Here is a 20,489-nt window from a genome sequence, read left to right as displayed (position 1 = left end):
TTACCCTGGGTACTTGAGGTACCGCGGGTCGTGGATGACACGGAAGCTCCCCGGATCTTGTGGGTAAAATGTGCAACCTCTGCAAAGTGTAAAACTATTCGGATAGCCGTGTCCACGGTCAAGGACAGTTGGGCGGTGCTGCTTAAACTACGTCCACATGTTTGCAAACCAGTGTGTGTGTTTGGATAAGTGGGAAGAGCTACTTGGGTCAAGTCAAGGGACTGTACATGATTGCGTTGGGTTGATGCCCACTCTATTTATGTTGATATCCGTAACCTGTCCTCATGGTTACTTGAACTCTCCTTGTGCATGTCTTACAAGTTGTTGAACTTGTTATTGCACTCAAAACTAGCTTTCTGCAAAAATTTACCTATATCATGCATTGTTGTACCTTGAACCAAAACATGGGTTGCTTGCGAGTACATTCAAAGTACTCATTGGCTTGCCACTGGTTATTTAATTGGCCAGGCATGGAAGAACAGGAGTTCGAAGAAGAGTTCTTTGGAGACGAACATGCGAACTAGGACGTTTCCCAGTCAGAATGCCTGTAGGGTTAAGGCAGATGGCATGGGTTCTACTTATCGACGAAGATTTCCGCTGCTTGAGTTTATTTGATATTCAGCCCTTGTGGCTTTATCTATGGAAGACTTGACCATAATGGTCATAATTTGTGTAAGACGATATGTATGGATGTAAGAGTCTTGTTATTCAGCCTCTGTGTGTTCAGTGAGCATTGATCTCTGGGATCACTGTACACGTGCATTCGGTGATCACGACTTATGAGTCGGGGTCCCCACACATTGCTATGTATACCGCTGCGCCGGCCATAGCCACAGTCATCCGCATCCGTTCCCTTTCTCCTATCCACACCACTACTGCCCACCATGGCTTCCTCGCGCTCCAGCGCTCTTCGGGATGGGCGGACGATGGACCACAAGGAGATGGCAGCCATTGCCGCCGACCGGCTGGTCGGCAGGCAGCCGGAGGACGACGACGTCCCAATGGAGAACATGGTAGTCGACGATCCGGCGCCAACCCCCTCCTCTGTGCCATCCTCGCCGGTGCATTGCACCATGACCATCAGCGAGGCCCGTGCCCAATATATGGACAGTGTGAGGCAGATGCGTCAGGAGCAGTTCCGGGAGGCGCAGGCCGACGCCGCCTACAACCACCATCTCCTCCAGGAGCACCTGCAGGTGGAGGAGCAGATCGCCACGGAGCGGGCGGAGCAGGAGGCGCTGCTCGACTCGTACCGCTCCGCCCGCAAGGGCCGCCTCGAGCGCTGGCGGTACCGCATGCGGGTAGCGGAGGCTGCGCCCGCCTACAAAGAGGCTAGCAAAGAGGGCAATAAAGCAGGCGAGGCGCTGTTTGGCGAGACTGAGGACGAGGCAGAGGACAATGCCGGCTCCGACAAGTCCCCGCTCCGCTGGCGTCGACGAGGCCCTGCTCCACCGAGGCCCCGCGGCGCCAACAACGAGGCAGAGGATACCGCCGGCTCCGCCGAGGCCCCGCCCCGCCAACAATGAGGCAGAGGACATCGCTGGCTCAGCCAAGGCCCCACCCTGCCGGCAACGCGGGGGAGGATTTCCACAGCTCCGCTGAGGCGCCGCCCACCGGCAACGAGACAGAGGACATCGCCGGCTCCGCCGAGGCCCCGCCCCGCTGCCAACGAGGCCGCGCCACACAGAAAACGAGGAAGAGTAGAACACGTAGGTCGCTACCACTCGGGTCCAAGTAAGGCCACCACTGCTACCCTCCTGTTGAAGAGAAGCTAGGCGGGTTGACCATTGACGGCCGGTTAGCTTCTTGGCGGCGACATGGAGTCAGGGAGTTCTGCTGGAGAATAACGCCGCTTCTACTTAACTGCTGGTGCAGTTGGCTGACTGACACGTGGGCCCAACAGGCCACATGTCAGTTACGCAACTGCACCTGCAGTTAAGTCACCGAAGCTTCTGTTCGGCTCAGCGGGACACAGGTGGGTAGCTTCGGTTAATTAATTATACCTCCAGCGCACCCCTTTTTAGTTGAAGAATGTATGAAATGTAATGAAATATGGCATGTTTATACGAAATCCGACCATGTATGAATGAATTTATTTCGGTTAGTTCGAATTCATGTATCACTGGCATTGGATGAACATGCAAAACAATACGTACAAGCATTATTCCCAGGGTGATCACCTCATTTGCAGCAGTTTCACATGTACTCCCTCCGGTCCTTTCTAGTCTGCATACAAGTTTTGTCTGCAGTCAAAGTATCTCTACTTTAACCAATCTTATACAAAAAAGTATGCACTTTCACATTGTGCAAAGTAAAAAGGAACAGAAGGAGTACAAAGAGTTTGAGCAGCTTTTTAGCGTTTGTGTACATTGTAATCAAACACACAGGCTTGACAATTCATAGAGAACATTCAAAACAATCGATGATTATGCATCTCAGCGACTCACATGTCAGAGGCAATATTTACTTCACAACTAAAGAATAAAGAAAAAATTGATTGACGCTGCTGACAGCAAAGGGCGTCCCATTCGAAAATCAATGAGCAAAATTTGACAAGGTTGTCCCATTCCAAAATATCAAATGCCTACGATTGTGGAATGGGCAGGGTTTGCCATCAGTTCAGACATTTATCACAGCAAAAAATGGAGATTTTGTCAGTCCTTCTGAGCTGAAGTTAGTTTGGTCTTGTGGGGAGTAATGTAACCATCCTTCAACTGCTCCTTCTGATGATAAGATAGACAGGGCTTCTTCATCCTGGCATAATCGGAACTAGTCACATCACGTACTCCATATTCTTCTTCAGAGGAAGATGATCCTATTGTGCAAAGACAAGAGGACTACTAAATGCTAGCATCACTGTTTGCTCCAAAAAAAGGAAAGGAAATATTTAAAACAGCACAGATGAAGCACTTCTCAAGGACAATACCACCTTTTCATGATAGTATCTAAACAGTAGCACAACACCAATAGAGATGACAAAGCTCAATCATATGGATGAAATCAGTGGGCGAGTACCAACCTTTGTCAGGAGGCTTATTGTGTAGAGGATACAGATGAAGCAATTCTCCAGAACCATCTGTTGCTATCTACGGTGGTGGCCATGCTTACTATATACTCCTTGATTAGTTTAATGTTTCCAACATCTTCTTGTGCAGTTCCACTAAAATATATGGTATCTACAAAGAAGATCCCTGTTTGCACATGTTGATGTAATTACATATTACATTAAGAGTGACATAAAATCAGTGGCAAAACAATTGCTCGTTCCAGCCATAACAATAAATTAAGATGCAAAACTATATCATTACTTGTGTCATCACAGTTCCAGTGCTTCATTACAGCACCGGGAGTTGATTTTTGTTTTTCTTCCCCTTGTTGTTCCCCTTCATCACTTGGTTCAATAACAAACAAGCTTCGCCTTCAATGTAAGATTTGGCATGTCAATTAGGGAGCACAAGTATAGTACTAAACTTAATTTTCTGATGAAAGTGGCAAAATACAGGCCATCAGTTGTGAAATATCCTTATCTTACCTCAATGGGATATTACGGTGCACATATAGATTGGAAGTCTTGTCTCCATTTGTGCAGTTCACTAAAATCAAGCAACATTATCGTACAAGTAGCACAACATATGAATGCACACTGCAGAATCATGTGAAAGAAGGCTAGTACTGACCTCTCATGATGCGGAATTCAAACAACTCACAAGAAGAAGATCTAAACCAAATTCGCCTTAACGGATAGGAAGTAAGATCTCCTCTTGCGCAGTTCCACTAAGATCAAGCAATCAAGCAACGTTGTCAGTGTGACATTTTGGTTGAACTGCACAAAACACTCTTAAAACAAAAGTGTTTTGTGCAGTGCAATAAAAGGTCACAATGGCAACGAGGTGAAGTAGATAACCCTATTTACACAGAGGTGCAAAGGAAACAATTAGTGGTCAATAACGGTGGATGACATAGAAGCCAACAAAAAGAAGCATCTACCTTATTTAAATGGGAAAGAAAGCAAGACAGTAGCATTTCTCAAACGGTGGCATTGATTAATATTAACATAGAGATTATATTAACAATAGAGTTCGTTAAACATGTAATTTGCTTTTAACTGTGGCATTGCATCAATTTTCCAGCGGCGTTATTAGAGGGTGTTTATTTACAGGGACATTTTGGTATAGGGACTAAAAAAACTCCGTGTCAGTCCCATCTAAACCAAAGAGGAGGGACTTTTAGGGACTAAAAGTGGGCATTTGGGACTAAGAAAGAATACCCCGAGGGAGTCTTTTTGGGACTTTTCCAACAGTTTCCCCTGACACGCATCGCACCTTGTCTCTATTAGTTCATTACTAGGGGTAACATGGTCTTTTATTATGTCATTTAATAACCTCTAGTCCATGTTTAGTCCCTGGAACCCAGCAGGTAGGGACTAGGGAGTTTTTAACCAAACAGGGCCTTAGATTAACAACAGCTAATGAGTTGCACGAGACAGTGGACGCACCAGCACCATGTGCATTTACCGATGTACTGTGGTCATGCATAGTCTGTTGCAACATAGAACAAACAACCAAGGAGCATATTTGTGTTGGTCCCAGTTTTGTTATCTTTAGACGCCTTTCCCTATGTGAGCGCAGCAAATCTAGTCCTGCTCAAACTCTACAGCCTTGTCCCTTCCTTTCCTTTTTGAACTAGTACTTTCGCCCCTTCCTTTCCTCTTTGAACCACGTCCTAGATTTATGCGATACAACTTTCCCAACTACTTTCCCCCATTCCTTCCTCTTTGAACCACGTCCTAGATTAATGCTATACAACTTTCCCCCTTCATTTCCTCTTTGAACCACGTCCTAGATTCATGCTATATACAACTTTTCCCACTACTTTCCCCCACTCCTTTCCTCTTTGAACCACGTCCTAGATTCATGGTATACATGCAGCTAGAGCAATGCATGTGGAGTAAGTAAATTATACCTTAAGGTTCTTGGGGCGTGGTTCAGTGGGCGACGGGACGATGGCGAAGAAGAAGGGGTCGGAGGCCCTCCCATGCCGCCACTGGGTGGAAAGTGAACAGCTGCGCCGGTAGTCCCTCGCTGACGGCGACAATGTTAAGCCTCCTTCCCTTCCTGGCGGACGGATCCTGTCGGCTCTTTGAGCAGCAGTGAGGGGAGAGAGAGGCCAACGAAGTCTTGTTTAGATCTGGAGAGGGCAAGAGAGTGTGAAGAGAGCAACTACAAGCGCTGAGGCTCCAGCGGGAGAGGGCGAGAGAGTGTGAAGAGAGCAACTACAAGGGTTGAGGCTCCAGCGTGTATATATATACTGGAGAGAGAGTGTGAAGCGTGCAAACCCTAGAAAACATTTTGACCAATCAAAGAATCCTCCTGGCACAAATTATGCTCAAGTGTAGTTATCGAACCCGAGACCTCAAGTTTGATGAGCGAACAGGCTAACTAGCTACACAACCCTCCCGTTATGTTCAACGAGAGGAAAATAACCTTTTATACATTCCTGCATTCGTGTGACAAGCATGCCATGTTTTTTTTGTGTGTGTGGGAGTCATTGGGATTTCAATCATAATCGTGTCATGTGGTTTTGGTGGTAAGACTATCCACAGTGGTGCAGAAATAATGCAGCCTTAGTCACCTTACCTCTCTCCATGTAGTACGTTGGGTCCCACCAGTCAGAGGGTGAAACAAACAAATTAATAAGAAAAATTAAAAGCGCCAGCGGTGTATCTTACCTCACACATCTCGCTACTGCTCGGGAACACTGTCCAATTGATCCCTCTGTTCGCTCATGTACTATTTTAAGTGAATCCTTATTATAACATGCGCACAAATTTTGGGCACTTGTATTCGACTTAAGTCAGTGTGCCACCGTATCTCGTATACTTACTACTCCCTCCGTCTAGGTGTAATAAGTCACGTTAGAAGGTGCAACGGGACCAAGGTGCGTGCGTGCGTGTGTGTGTGTGTGTGTGTTTAACACCCTGTGTGTGTTAGAGAGAGCGACAGATCGACCTACTCCTATAGAGAGATGTTATGTAGTGTACGATTTTAGCCGCGAGAGTCGGTGCATCCTCTCGTTTCCGGGCGTGTCCGGTATGGACATGCGGACAGCTGCCACGCCCTCTCCTGACCAGCCTGGCCCACCCAAAGCCCCTCCATCTCTCACGCGCGCTTCCCGCCCGAAATGGTCAGCACCGCTCCAAAGAATCGGTGCCGCATTCATGCCCGGGCAGAGCGGACACGACCTCTCACTAGCGCAAGAGTGATGGTTGCTTCGTCCGTCCAACTTACTGCTGGGTCTATGTGATTTGACGGCTCATTGGTCTTTATTACTGAGGTGGTAGGACTGCTAGATGTCCCACGCTTTCGGCGAAAGGAGGTATACTACTACTAGATTACAATTTCTCCATTCTTATAGCGGAGGCGTGCAAGAGCAGTGAAAACACGTAGGCTCAGTGATTACATGGCCCACCTCACACTATCACTGTGCGACACCTAACTCGTTACATAGTACTCCCTCCGTTCCTAAATATTACTAGATGAGTCCCCGCGCGTTGGCGCGGAACAGCGGTATATCTCTCTGCGCAAAATTATGGATTTCATAGAACAAAAAAAAACTCTATAACCGCATGAAAAATGTGGTAGCCAAACTAAATAAACTCCCATCATCATTTAGATCATCCCACGTAAGGAAAAAAGATTAGCCAACTCCTACTGCATAATGGGATTATATTTTTCTTTTTGACATGTTAATGGGACTTAAAAGCTCACTTACATGCATGCTACCGGTGCATGCTTGCATGCAGACATGTTGATGTGATTTAAAACCCACTCACATGCATGTGGCACGGTATTTCTGCATGCTTGCATGTGTCTTAGTGCGGAGCCTCTCAACGTCAAGATCAGACGGCTATTATGGACTGATTTACTTCATCTAACGGCTACATCAATTTTGATGACGTGGCTCAAGGAGAGGATAGAGAATTCCTAGTAGTGGGGGCTAGCTATTACTAGTAGATATAAGTCTTTGTAGAGATTCCACTACATACGGAACAATATGAATGAATCCACACTTAAAATGCATCTATATACATCCGCATGTGGTTCATGGTGAAATCTCTACAAAGACTTATATTTAGGAACGGAGGAAGTACTAGTATAGTACGTACTGTAATTTATTAGCGAGATAAATTTGTACAATGCTATGAAGCTTCCAGCTTCTGTTACATGTATCTTGCGTCCAAGGTTGCCCGTTGCAACATTTCATCAAATACAAAGGAGACTAACATGCATGCTATTGCATCTCAATGATTGACAGATCATAGCAAATATGTACTCCCTCCATTCCAAAATAAGTTTCTCAAATTTGTGCAAACTTTAGTACAAAGTTGTACTACTACTAAAGTTTACACTTATTTTGGAACAGAGGCAGCTAAAGAAAAAAACGATCCATGCAGTCCCTAGCCCTTGAACCAGGAACCCTGACCAGGCTTCAATTTGCTGGCAACGTTCGAGCTTCCTAATAAATGAAGTTTGCAACCTTTTGACCATCGGATCATTTTGTGCAGTTTCACCAAAATCGAGATGAGCATCCCTGTGGCAAAGAAATTGAACAAGCGTGATTAGAATAAGATTACTGGGACTAGTTGATGAGACATAAACTCATCACAAATACAGTACGTAGAAGCCAGTAGAGGTATGTGCGGGGCAAAGAAGTAGAGAAATATCCACAGGGAGTGATGTGGGCAGCTGGAGCAGTGGTGCAAGCCGGCTGTAAAGGGAGTTGTACCTGAGGGACGTAGATCAACCTTGAGGAGGGCGGCTGGAGGCGGCAACTGCCCACGTCGCGGCAGTGAGCAAGGGACGAAGGCAAACTCACCGGCTTTGTGAGAGAGAACGGAGGGGACCCCTGATCGGGACGTGCCGACAGTGGGTTTTCACCGTCGGTGACAGCCACCGCATCTACACTAAGCATCCACCCCTTCCCCAAGCGGACGTGATCCGCCGGGATGTTAGAGATGTGGCCACAGTCGTTTTGTGCGAGAGAGTGTGAAGAGAGCAACCCCAGTAAGCAACCGTGTAGGCTGGCACCTCCTGACTATGTATATAGTGGAGCGGTTTCCTTTTCTCTCCATATGAACCTATCATATTGCGTACGTGCCACCGAAGAAAAAAAACTTTATTTATAAATGACGCGGCACCTACTACTTGTTCTCGTATAACCTTGCGCTTGGCATCTCCAAAATATTAACCTTGCGATTGGCTCTTTGCCTCTTCGGGAAGTCGAGCAATAATGGTAGTGTAGTATATATCGTTCTGGCTATATGAGACCGAATGAATTGATGCACGTCCACCACATGGGCGAGGGTCGAGGGGCGAGGGAGAGTGCTACATACGGAGCAAAATGAGTGAATCTACACTCTAAAATACGTCTATATACATCAGTGTTTGGAGTATGTACTAGTAGTTCATATTGAAATCTACTAAAGGACATATATATTCCAAACAATATGATATAATCTCTATAACCAAGGTAGTAGGGACGAGGAGTAAATGGAGGGAGTAGTAAATTTTTCTCCTTGTCCTGCAAGCCACCACGCGCATGGGCGAGGGAGCGGGCGTAAGGCGTAGTAAGCAAGCTTCACCTCATCCTGCGAGCCACCGCGCCCGTGGGCGGGGGAGATGGCGTACTAAGAAAGCTTCTCCTCGTTCTGCGAGTTGACGGGACACATCAAAAGTACTCCAGTGTATAGAGCCTTTCCTCTAAGGTAGGCCCCACATGGTTTGCCTCTTTTTTTTAACATAACATGTCAAGTCGCAATTTGTTTGTTCACCCGTGGTAGACGATCCTCCCTCCACCAAGTGGACAACCAGTACACGTGCCAAATTACCACGTGGTCTGCCTTTTTCATACAGAAATGAGCTCCACCGTGTACCCGCGCGGGTGTGGTTGGGAAAGAGACGGGAGTACGTGCGCCGTGCATGCACCTCTTCTCTTCGTGCACGCCCCCCACCTACGTGGGTGTGTGTGAGAGATACAAACCATGTTCGTGAGTGTTTTTTGTTTTGGGGTGGGGGTGGGGTGGGGGTTGATTTCATGAATTATTTGTGGGAATATGTGTCGATGACATCTCAAACAAAATTTTGCATGCAATGTGTGTGAAATGGCCATATCATACATAGAGGGTCGGGCAATCCACGAGAAGAGAGGGAGGGGTCATAGCTATCGATAGAGTCAAAGAGAGGATCAAGTGGGTGGGTGCGAGATCGATGAAGAGAGCCATCGAAATTGTGTGTGTGTACAAGTTAAAGATATAGGGCGACTGGCCTACCGGAACGTTAGAGGGCACACGTCAAGTTTGTGTGTGGCAGGGAGACATGACTAGAGTGCTCGATGTATCAGTGTGTGTGGGGGGAGGGGGGGGTGGTGGGAGGGGTAGGCAGAGGCCTAACTATAGAGGTAGAACGACTCGTATATGTGTTGAGAAGGAGAGACCCAGCTATGTCTTTAGGGAGATCGGTCGACATCCATACATAACTTAAGGACGGGAAATATGATGGGAGAGAGAGAGAGGAGAGAGAGAGGGAGGGAGAGGGGTGGAGTGCTGGATGGGTGATGGAGTTGCTTCTCGAAGATGGTGGGAGAGGCCTACTAGGCAAACTGAGGATGGAACTGCAATGTTATCAATAAGAGTGGGGATGTGTTTCTGTGTGTGCCTATGCATGATAGATCTGTCGGGACGCATCCATGGATGATGAAGGGGAACCATGTGTTTGGTAAGCAAACCTAACTAGATCGGTAGATCGATTGTTGTTTGTCGGAGGAAGGGAGAGACACAACTAATGAGGTAGATCGATTGACGTGTGGGTAAAAACGAGTTATAAGGACCTAGCTAGCTATATATATAGCGAGAGATCGGTCGGTGTACGTCCATTTGTTAGAGGCAAATAAGGCCCAGCGAGACGGGTAGACAGAGAGAATGGAGCTAGGAGGTGGTGCGAGAGGCCCAACTACTAGCTAGATAGGGGGAGGAGTGTGCGGTTGTGAGAGCGATGAAAATAGGGGCGAGAGTTTACACGTGTGTCTGACCGTATGAGAGACACGAGGCAAGGACACATAAAGGAGGAGATTGAAGGTGTGTTTGTATGTTGTAGGCAGGCATCGCTGGAGAGGTTTATCGATCGGTGTGTGTAGGAAAGGAGTTGTGGAGACTCTGGGAGAACGACCTAAAGAAAAAAATGAATGTGCCCGGTGGATAGAATGCCGAGGGAGGGGGAGGGCGAGGAGGGCGTGTGCATGCATGAGAGAAAGTTAGTGGTAGCTACAAAGGTTAGAGGATTGTGTGGGTGTAAGAGACTAATTAGGATCATAATTTGATATGAAAGCGGATTCATATATTTGAATAGCAGATCATAGTGTTTTAAACATTGCATGCATGAATATAGCGGTGATACACGTGTTGTGCACATGTTATACCATAATGTGATAATGCATGGCGTTTGCAACTCACAGCTAAATGACGAACAATCTAAACCATAATGTACATCAAACAATCTCACATTTTATTTCAATTTGTGATAATGTGTGGCGTTTGCAGCTTACAACTAAATATTGAACAATCTAAACAATACTATATATCGAACATTCTCACATTTTATTTGAATTTGTGGTAATGTGTGGTGTTTGCAACTCACATCTAAATACTTGTAGGCGTAGGGGGCGGGGCACCATACATAATGTGATAAACACATTGTACATATGAGACATGGTTTAGATTATGAAGATCTAGCTAGAGCTAGAAATGTAATGTGATTTGAAATCAAAATAAAGTGGATTCAAAAAATCTAGTTCGAGTTCATATAGTACACATAGTTCATATGTAACTCGAGACTAATCATGTGGTGTGCTGCGAAGATAATGCACAAATGATGGTTTAACTTGACAATAATGATGATTGTAGATCTTATTAAAACAGAGAAACGAATTCAAATGCTTTGACTTCACAACAATCATTACTGTAGATCTTATTCAAATAGAGAAACGAATTCAAATTTAGTTCATATTGAAGCGGTAGTATATATGTTTGGAATGCACTAAAACGTTCATTTGAGTAGTAGGTTGCATGCATTATACACGTAGCGAAATATTTTAATTGAACATAACATGAATTCGAAGTTTTGAATGACATTTGTAGGGCGCATTGATTTGGTACAGTACACTCTAGGCTTGTCCGAAAATTTCAACCCGCGCCTTGTTAGCTCGAAATATTTAAGATATATCTTTGTCTCGTTGTGCTCCGACAACTCCCTCCATCTCAACCCGCGCCTTGCTATTCTGAAATTACAACACGCGCGAAAACTCCCACCTCCTGTGAAACCCGACAGGCAAAATGCCCGTGTTACCCCTGAACCGAAAGAACCGCCTCAAATCGGTGGGGGTACTTTTGTAACTTACCCCACATTTCGGACAAGCACGTCTCTAAGCCATGGTTCCCCACTGCCATCCCATCCGCCCACCCATTCGTACACCGAGGCTGCGAAAACCCGCGACGAAACCCCACACCCTGCTCCGTCCGCCACCCAGCCAGAGCCTCTTCCCCGACGACGTCATCCACAGCAACACCTCAACGTCCCTCATCCACTGTACCGGATGAGGATCCGTCGTCGATCTCATCGTCCCACCGGTTCAGCCACCCCGTCCTCCACCTCCAAGGATCTGCCCCGACGTTCCCCTCGTTTTTCGCACCACCTCCATTCCCACACCGCCGTCTTCACCTGCACCACCGGAAGAGCATCATTATCACCGTTTCCTCGGATGAAGTTGCAGCCTAATCGGCGCCACCAAAGAGGTTGTACACTAATCGCCGCATTTTCTTCTTGATTCGATCTCACGGTGCTGCCGGCGCCCGGTCCCGAGCCGACACGACGCGGCTCCATCCACGGCGGCGTCGCCGGCCACTTCCTCCATGGCGTCGCTCCCTCAGCGGCGACGTCCACATCAGTAGGACCTGCTGCTGCTTTAGCTCTCACTTGCGCTGCTGCTCTGCTCTTGCTCTCGGTCCCCTGCCTGGTCTGCTCTTGCTATTGCTCTTGCTCGCGCTGCTGCTCTCGCTCTTGCTCTTGCTTGCGATGCTGCTCCGATTTAGCTACACTTCACTCCGATGTCGCCGGGGTGAAGGAAGAACCAGCCGCAGCGGGGAGGGGGGCTCGCCAGAGAGGTACCCCACTATCTATCTTTGGGTTCAGGATGGGGGCGGTGGTCGCCGGCGGTGGCGGGGCATTGGTGGGGCGGTGGCGTGGGGATCATCGGAGAAAAAGCTCGGCACGGGGGGGGGGGGAGGGGGGCTAGAGGGATGGCCGGGGTGGCAGCGGACCGGCGGTGGGGAGTGTTTTCGGGGCGGGCGGGGCGGTGCACCGCCGGCCGCGGGCGGCGGGGGGCTGCTGTTTGGCCAGCTCATGGGGGTGGAGGTTGAAGATGAACCGCAGGCCCTTGATTTCGTATCCAACGGCTGCAAAATCGACTGACCAGAGATGAAAAAGTCAGTCGACCGACGTGTAGCCTCACCTTGCTAGCGCGTTCAGTTTCGAGAGCAAAATTCAGTTTCGACTGCAAAATTCAGTTTCGATAGTTAAGTTCAGTTTCGACAGTTAAGTTCAGTTTCGACAGTTAAGTTCAGTTTCGACAGTTAAGTTCAGAGATGAGCGACTGATGTATTTTACATCTAGCACTTTGTGTTTATATATTTTACTTCATGTATTGGAGATGCTATTAGAATTCCACTCAGGTTAACGTTGTTCGTTGTCTCTCTTGTCCTGCTTCAGCCTCGGCGTCGTACAACTCACCGGAGCTGCTCCAATGACGAAACCCTCCATCACAGCGGAGCAGTACCTCGGGCTCCATCTCCAGACGCCTAAGATCTTCTTCCCCTCCTCCGACAGCCAGGTTAGCCGGAGCATCCTCACCGGCTAACCCAATCATGCTGAGATCGACATGGCTTCGCCAAAGAGGTTGTACAATTGTTGCATCTCTTTTTTACTCTACATGTTATATATATTGTCCACTGAGCACACGGATTTGTTCCTTTAGTGTCTCCTTGTAAGAAAAAACGTAGGAATTTTAATTTTCACTTGTCCTCCTTTTAAAATTCCTATTCATGAAGCACAAGACTAAGAGATAGCAGCATAATAACATTATAACCGTACATTTTCTTGTGGTTTGACTTAATCTCACCATGCTTCTTTGCATCCTGTGATCTTCCAATTGTTGTCAATCAAACACCCAGATTGGCAGAAATCCTATGTTTTTAAATTCTCTGTTTTGCATGTGCATTCCTATCCTATTCCTGTCTATTTCCTATCCCTGCATTGTTGGAATCCTCCAATTCAAATGAGCCCTTACAGAATTACTTCTCTTACAGATAGTTGTCAAAGAAAACCTTGCGTGGTTTGTCCCGCTCCTGCTGCACCGTCGTCCACCCTAGCTCAGCTGCTCCAATGACAGAAGGGTCCATCACAACAGGGATCCGGCCTCCAGACTGTCTTTCGCCACCTCAGGTCTTCTTCCCCGCCACTGGCAGCCATGAAAACTTCACTACCATCATCAACCGAGCAGATGACCTCGAGGACTACACTGGTCCGCAAGAGAGGTCGCACTCTTTCATGTCTGCTTACGTTATGCATCGCTTAATATTACATGCTACTTTATCATCCTGTTCACCGATTAGACTCTGAGTCAGCTCCAAACTAATGGTCAAACTTGAGTTTTTAAATGGTTGTGGGGTACATATCGGGGCTGCTATCAATAGTATCTATCTACTATCTGGTTAATCTCCGGTGTCTACTATGAGTTTCATGTTGGGTGGGAAACAAACAGTAAAGAAGCCATTATCTGTATTTTTTAACTGAAGCCATTATCTGCCTGCTATTATTGGTTTTGGGTCTATCCACAGGTTGCTACCATCACTCTGGATTTCTGCATGCACTCCTTACATAATCTCACTATGTTTTATTCCTATGCATGACATTTATTGTAAACAATGGAACTGAACATGTAGAGCAAAAGAGACGAGCCTTGCGTGGCAATAAAATTTCATGCAGACGTCGCTCCATGGTAGGCGCAAAGGCAGCCCCCCTCCACGCATTTCGGATTGTAATCGAGAGGAAGATATCTGTTCTGAGGGGGATTTAGAAGGAGAAGACAACTCCTATTTACCCCCTGAGGTCTTCGCTCTAACTTGGCATGCTGATGTTGGTTATATCATGCATATGGTGTCTTGCATTGCTTACTTTATACATCAAATATGTCATCTGCTTAGTTTAGACATCCTTTGTGCGAATGCCATCTGTTTAGTTTATTCATCATTTATGTGAATTATGCAACGCCATCTTGTTTAGCCAGACATCATATATGTGAATTTTGCAATGCCATCCTGCTTAGCCAGTCATCTTATATGTAAATTATATCAGGTCATCATTTTTCGTTACATATTACATTTGTCAACAATATTATTACATTCAACTGCTTTTCGTGTGCATCAGCCATTTGACACGGTGATGGAAAATTTTGGGGTGAAAACAAGGTCTTCAGAGCAGACTATGCTATCTGACGAAGCGCATGTCTCGCTGGTTACGGATAGCTCCTCAGAGGAGGATTCAGAGACAGTTGACCAGTCCTATTCCCCCCCGAGGTGTATGCTCTAACTTGGCAGGGTTATGTTGCTCATATCGTGCGTATGGTGTCTCACATTGCTATGTCATTTGATTAGTTTAGACATGCTTTGTGTGAATGCCACCTGTTCAGTGTCTAATTACCATATATGTGAATTATGCATTGCCATCTTGTTGCAAGACATTATATATGTGAATTATACAATGCTATCTTGTTGCAAAGGCATTATATATGTGAATTATGCAATGTCATGCTGTTTAGCTAATCATCATGTATGTGAATTATATCATGCTATCATTTTTTTGTATTACATGTTCCATTTGTCGACAATGTTTTTATATTCAACTACTCTTCCTGTGCATCAGCCATTTGAAGCGGTGATGGAAGTATCTGGAGTGAAAACAAGGTATTCAGAGCAGACAATGCTACCTGCTGAAGCAGACATCTTGCTGGTTACAGAGAGCTCCTCAGAGGAGGATTCAGAGACTGATGACCAGTCCTATTTTCCCCCTGAGGTCTATGCTCAAAATTGGCAGGGTTATATTACCCATGTCATGCATGTTGTCTTGCATTGCTTAGTTTTTACATCATATATGGATTGCCATCTGCTTACTTGCTTACTATATAAATCATATATTTGAATTATATCATGCCATCATGTTTACATAGTACATACACATCATCTATCTGAATTATGGCATGGCAACCCATTTAATAAAGACATCATATAGTTATATCATCTCATCCTGTTTAGTGTTTACAGTCATCATATTTTGAATTATGGCATTCTATCCGTGAATGTATGTGAATTATGGCATGCCAACCTATTTAATAAACACATTATATAGTTATGTCATGTCATCCTGTTTACATAGTCTCATATTTTGAACTATGTCTTTCCATCTTTTTTAGTTAGCCATCATAATGTGAAATTGTGTCATGCTCCTGTTTAGTTAGCCATCATATATGTGAAATTGTGTCATGCTATCCTGTTTGGTTAGACAACATAAATATGAATTATTTCATGCCCTCTTTTATTCCCCACTATCCATTGCACCTGTCTATCATACAATGTCTATACTTTCAATTACTTTTCTTGTTTATCAGCCATTTGAATTGGAGAGCGTGATGGCAGTATCACAGGGAGTAACATCACGGTCTTCAGAAAAGATAGTGTTACCAGTTGATGCAGATAGAACCACGGTTGTACTTGCCCAAGGACCAGATCCACCACACATAACCCAGACTCTCGCAGATTGTACCCCTACCCAGTTGGACAGAGAACCAACTACACCCCTTCTAACCCCAACCCCGACAGATAATAACCTAGTTCCAGTTGACACAGTACCGTCTCCACCACAGAGCACCCAAACATGAGCAGTTAGTAAGGGAACTGCAGTGCCCAAAGCACAAGGACCACCACTCCGAATCCCAACTCAACGCTTAAAGGAGAAGAAGATTTGTTCTCAGGTCAGGTTCTGTTGCTATGGTTCATACTCCTTTGCTCTTGCATGACTGTATTTACTCATACCAACTATTTTTAAATTTGAAGGATGGAATTGAAACTCCAATGGCGCAACAGGTATGTTTTAAACCTGTTTCTTTAACTGGTTTGCTGTTGTAACCTGCTCTATGTTGATTTCAGTTTCAATTGAATAAACAGTTATGTTCTCATGTCTTGCACATTACAAGTGTTGTTATTGCTCTATAGTTACCCACACTTATATTCTATCTATTCTGCTTTGTCTTGAACAAATATTATTTGAATTGTGTCTCTATCTTGATTTGGCAACAAAAACTAGAATGATATAGACCATAAAGTGACCATGGTACATAGATATATGTTTGTTTCATGCTGTTATCCTGTCCACTTTACTACTGAACCCATTTCCCAAAATGAGTTTCATATACAACATGGTAAACATGTGATGTGTCTGCTTGTTTCTCTTTTAGAATGCGGACAAAATATTGGAGAACAGTACCGCGTTATCCAATGGTAAAGGAAGTAATGCAGATAAGGTTCAAGATAGTGAGACATCCCTGTTGGTCTCCAAGAAAGCTGATAAAAACTATCTTGATGGCAGTGAGGGAACCCAAAAGTCCTGTCTTGATGTAGTGTTCGAGTTACTGGCCACTACTTCTGGCACAAACTCTTCGAACTCGCTATCTGAATCAGTTCGTCTTCTTGAGTCTCAACTTCAAGTTGAAAGACATCAATCAGATGTGCTGCGACAGGAAGCTAAAGGACTAAGGAAGTCCCTGCAGAATTCAAATGCATATTTTCTGGTGCAACATCAAGCGCTGGAGGATTTAAGCGCCAAACAAGAGAAAGTTAATAAGCTTACTAAGCATCTTGCCAGCATCATGGGTACCCAGGATATTGTTTCTTGAGATCTTCTGAAGTGATTTCAGTTCTGGATTTGTTTTGCGGCGGCGTTTATTTGCGCTGGTCGCCAACTTTGACAACCAGTGTATATGATATGCTGTTGTGTTCCCTATATTTGCACTGGTGGTGAACTTTGATGCCCAGTGGATGTAGTATGTGTAATAGTCGTGATAGCCTAGCGTTAGTTGCTTGCTTATTTATTTCCTTGTTGTCTTGTTTATTTGTTTGCTTGTAGTCATTGCAGTTCTTTTTCCGCGGTTACCTAGTGGCTGGAATAACCTATTTTTTAAAACTAGGCCACAATAACCATGGGCTAATATTTACTGTAGTGACACTGGGCCTCCTACTGGCCGTAGAAACAGTGGGCCTTCTACGGGCCGTAGAAACAATGGGCCTTCTACGGGCTGTAGAAACAATGGGCCTTCTGCGGGCCGTATTATCAATGGGCCTTATACGGGCCGTATAATCGATTGGCCAAACATGGGCCAAACAGACCGCATTATGGCCGTAAACGGGCTAGAGTTGGAATCATCCATTCATGGGCTGACCATAACGGGCCATCGTTAATAGGCCGTATTTGATGACGCTATGAAATCGGCCCAACGTATTAACAGACCACAAACGAGCCGACTGTAACCACGGGCTGAATTTGGCCCACAAGCAGAAAATGACAGTAACGGGCCATAAGTAAACGAATGCTATAAATGAGCCCAAGAATAAATGGGCTCTGAGAAGGCCGAAAGATAACATGGGTTGGAAATGGCCCAACGGAATAACGGGCCGTTAATGGGTATAAAGTGATACACTGTTCATTACGGGCCAGTTTCACCACGGGCCGTTAATGGGTGTAAAGTGATACACTGTTCATTACGGGCCAGTTTCACCACGGGCCGTTAGTATGCCAAGAGTTACATAGGGCCTCATATGGGCAGAAAGACATCATGGGCCATACATGGGCCAGAAGTGAAAACGGGCTGGAATCATATTGGATGGCCCAGATGACGCTACTGGGCCTAATTCAAATAGGGCGTAACAGGCCTTGGGTTAGCGGGCTGTAAATGGGCTATATTCGAGCAGGCCGTTAATAGGCTTTCCATGGGCTGGCCCACTAGCTTTTGACCAAGTCAAACGGGCCGACCTTTTCATAGGAATGGGCCTCTGTTGGGCCGTGCCACATGTCGACGTATCATAGGCGCCTTCCGTCCAATGAGTGGTTGACATCTGTCCCAACGATGAGCCGACACGTGTTTCCTCCAGCCAATGATGATTTTACATGTGGAAAATCCCCATTGGTCGGGGCTGTTAACGGGTTATCGGATCCAAAACCCGACCCGATAGCTTAACGTTGTTCCGTTACGGTGGATGCCACGTGTCGGTCACCCTTGACGAAAGCACTTCTGTGACGCGCAATTTATCGTCATGGAAGTGGACACTTCCGTGATGATAATTTTGGTAATGTCATGGAACACTTCTACGACATCACAGGTATGACTATCTTGATTCTGTCATAAATTTGTCATGGATGTACATGCATGATAGAAAACGCGACCTACTATGACAAACACGTATCATCACGAAAGTGTATTTTTTTGTAGTGTATACAACTCTCGTTTAAGATTTTTTGCAGGAAAGCTTCTCTCTGAATGGGAAGGTCCTTACGTTATCGAGGAGGTCTATCGTGCCGGTGCCATAAAAATCAACAACTTTGAAGGCACAAACCCGAAGGTGGTGAACGGTTAAAGAATCAAACATTATATCTCAGTTAATCCTATAAATGTTGAAACCAATGTTATTGAAACCGTAACCCCGGAGGAATACATAAGGGACACTTTCCGAAATGTTTCAGACTCCGAAAAGGAATAGGTATGTGGTACGGTAAGTAAAGCGACTCCAAAACAGTTCTAATGGCGATTTCCCCCCGTTTTGGAATATTTAGAAAAATAGAAAAATAAGAAGCAGTCCGGGAAAGACACGAGGGCTCCACGAGGGTGGAGGGCGCGCCCCCCTTCCTCGTGGGCACCTCGTGTGCTCTCCGGACTCCATTTTCTTGCACGTTATGTATTTTGGTCGGTAAAAATTCATTATATAATCTCTTGAAAGTTTTGACCACAGTATCACACATAAATCTCCTGTTCTTGTTTCGAGCTGTTTCTGCTGCAGATTAGAGCAATATGTCGTCCCAGGATTCGGAAGGAGAAAGCTATGTGGCTGATTATCTTGTAGATCCTAAGGTCTATGGGGACGTGGAGCATTGTGGTTGGACTACGGAAGAAGAAGTGGACTATGAACCCAGGGGAAAGGAGGAGACGAGTTCAGATGAAGATGAAGTCCCATTACCTCAACTTGGGGACATGCATGTGGAGTTCAAAAAGTCAAGCCTCCCTGATAGAGCAAAGAAACCTAAGATCGAGTTTATCCCTTTTCGCCTCTTGTAGGAAAACAAATAGGAATTATGCAAGAAGATATTAAGCCTTAAGCAGGAGATCGATGACCTAAGGGATCAAAATTCTGTCCTCAAGTACAAATTAAGGAAGAAGCCTACACCATCAACAAAACCAACACCCTCTTCACCAACAAAAAAGGAGATATAATCACATGGGTATGGGCACTCCCCTTGGCAACTGCCAAGCTTGGGGGAGTGCCCCGGTATCGTATCACCATCACTTCTATCTTTACCGTTTTTCTTAGTTTGATCCTTTTGGTAATATCTTGATCTAGTAGCATAAAGTTTTAGTATGATCTAGTTGTGAGTTTTGCTTTATGATCCTTCTATGTAATCGAGTCCGTGAGCTATATGTAATAAAGATTAGTGTTGAGTTAAGGACTTGATTATTTTGCCATAATCTTGAGTGAATAAAAGAAAAGAGAAGAAATAAAAAGAAACAAAGAGGTCATATGGATCTTATGGAGAGTAATGAGCTCACACAGAAAGAGTATGATGAATAAAAGTTGTTGAGAGTTGACAAACATAGTTTTGTTCATCGTTGCAATTAATAGGAAGTAATAAAGAAAGAGAGGTTACTCTATGGATTGAGTAAGATCCCTCAAGTAAGTTGTCATCGGTGCAAGCAATAAAAATTTCCCTCGAAATATGTATGACTTATTAGTGTGGGAGAAAATAAGCTTTATACGATCGTGTGATACGGAAGAAATAAAAGCAACGGACTGCATAATGAAGGTCCATATCACAAGTGGCAATATAAAGTGACGTTCTTTCGCATTAAGATTTTGTGCATCCAACCATAAAAGCACATGACAACCTCTGCTTCCCTCTGCGAAGGGCCTATCTTTTACTTTTATCTCCTACCTTGCATAAGAGTCATGGTGATCTTCACCCTTCCTTTTTACATTTTATCTTTTTGGCAAGCACAACATGTTGGAAAGATCCTGGCATATATGGCTAATTGGATGTGAGTTTTCATGAACTATTATTGTTGAC

This window comes from Triticum urartu, chromosome 4A (assembly GCF_056163025.1).
Source record: "Triticum urartu cultivar PI428250 chromosome 4A, HENAU_Tu73, whole genome shotgun sequence".
NCBI lineage: Eukaryota > Viridiplantae > Streptophyta > Magnoliopsida > Poales > Poaceae > Triticum > Triticum urartu.
This window is presented reverse-complemented; position numbering follows the sequence as displayed.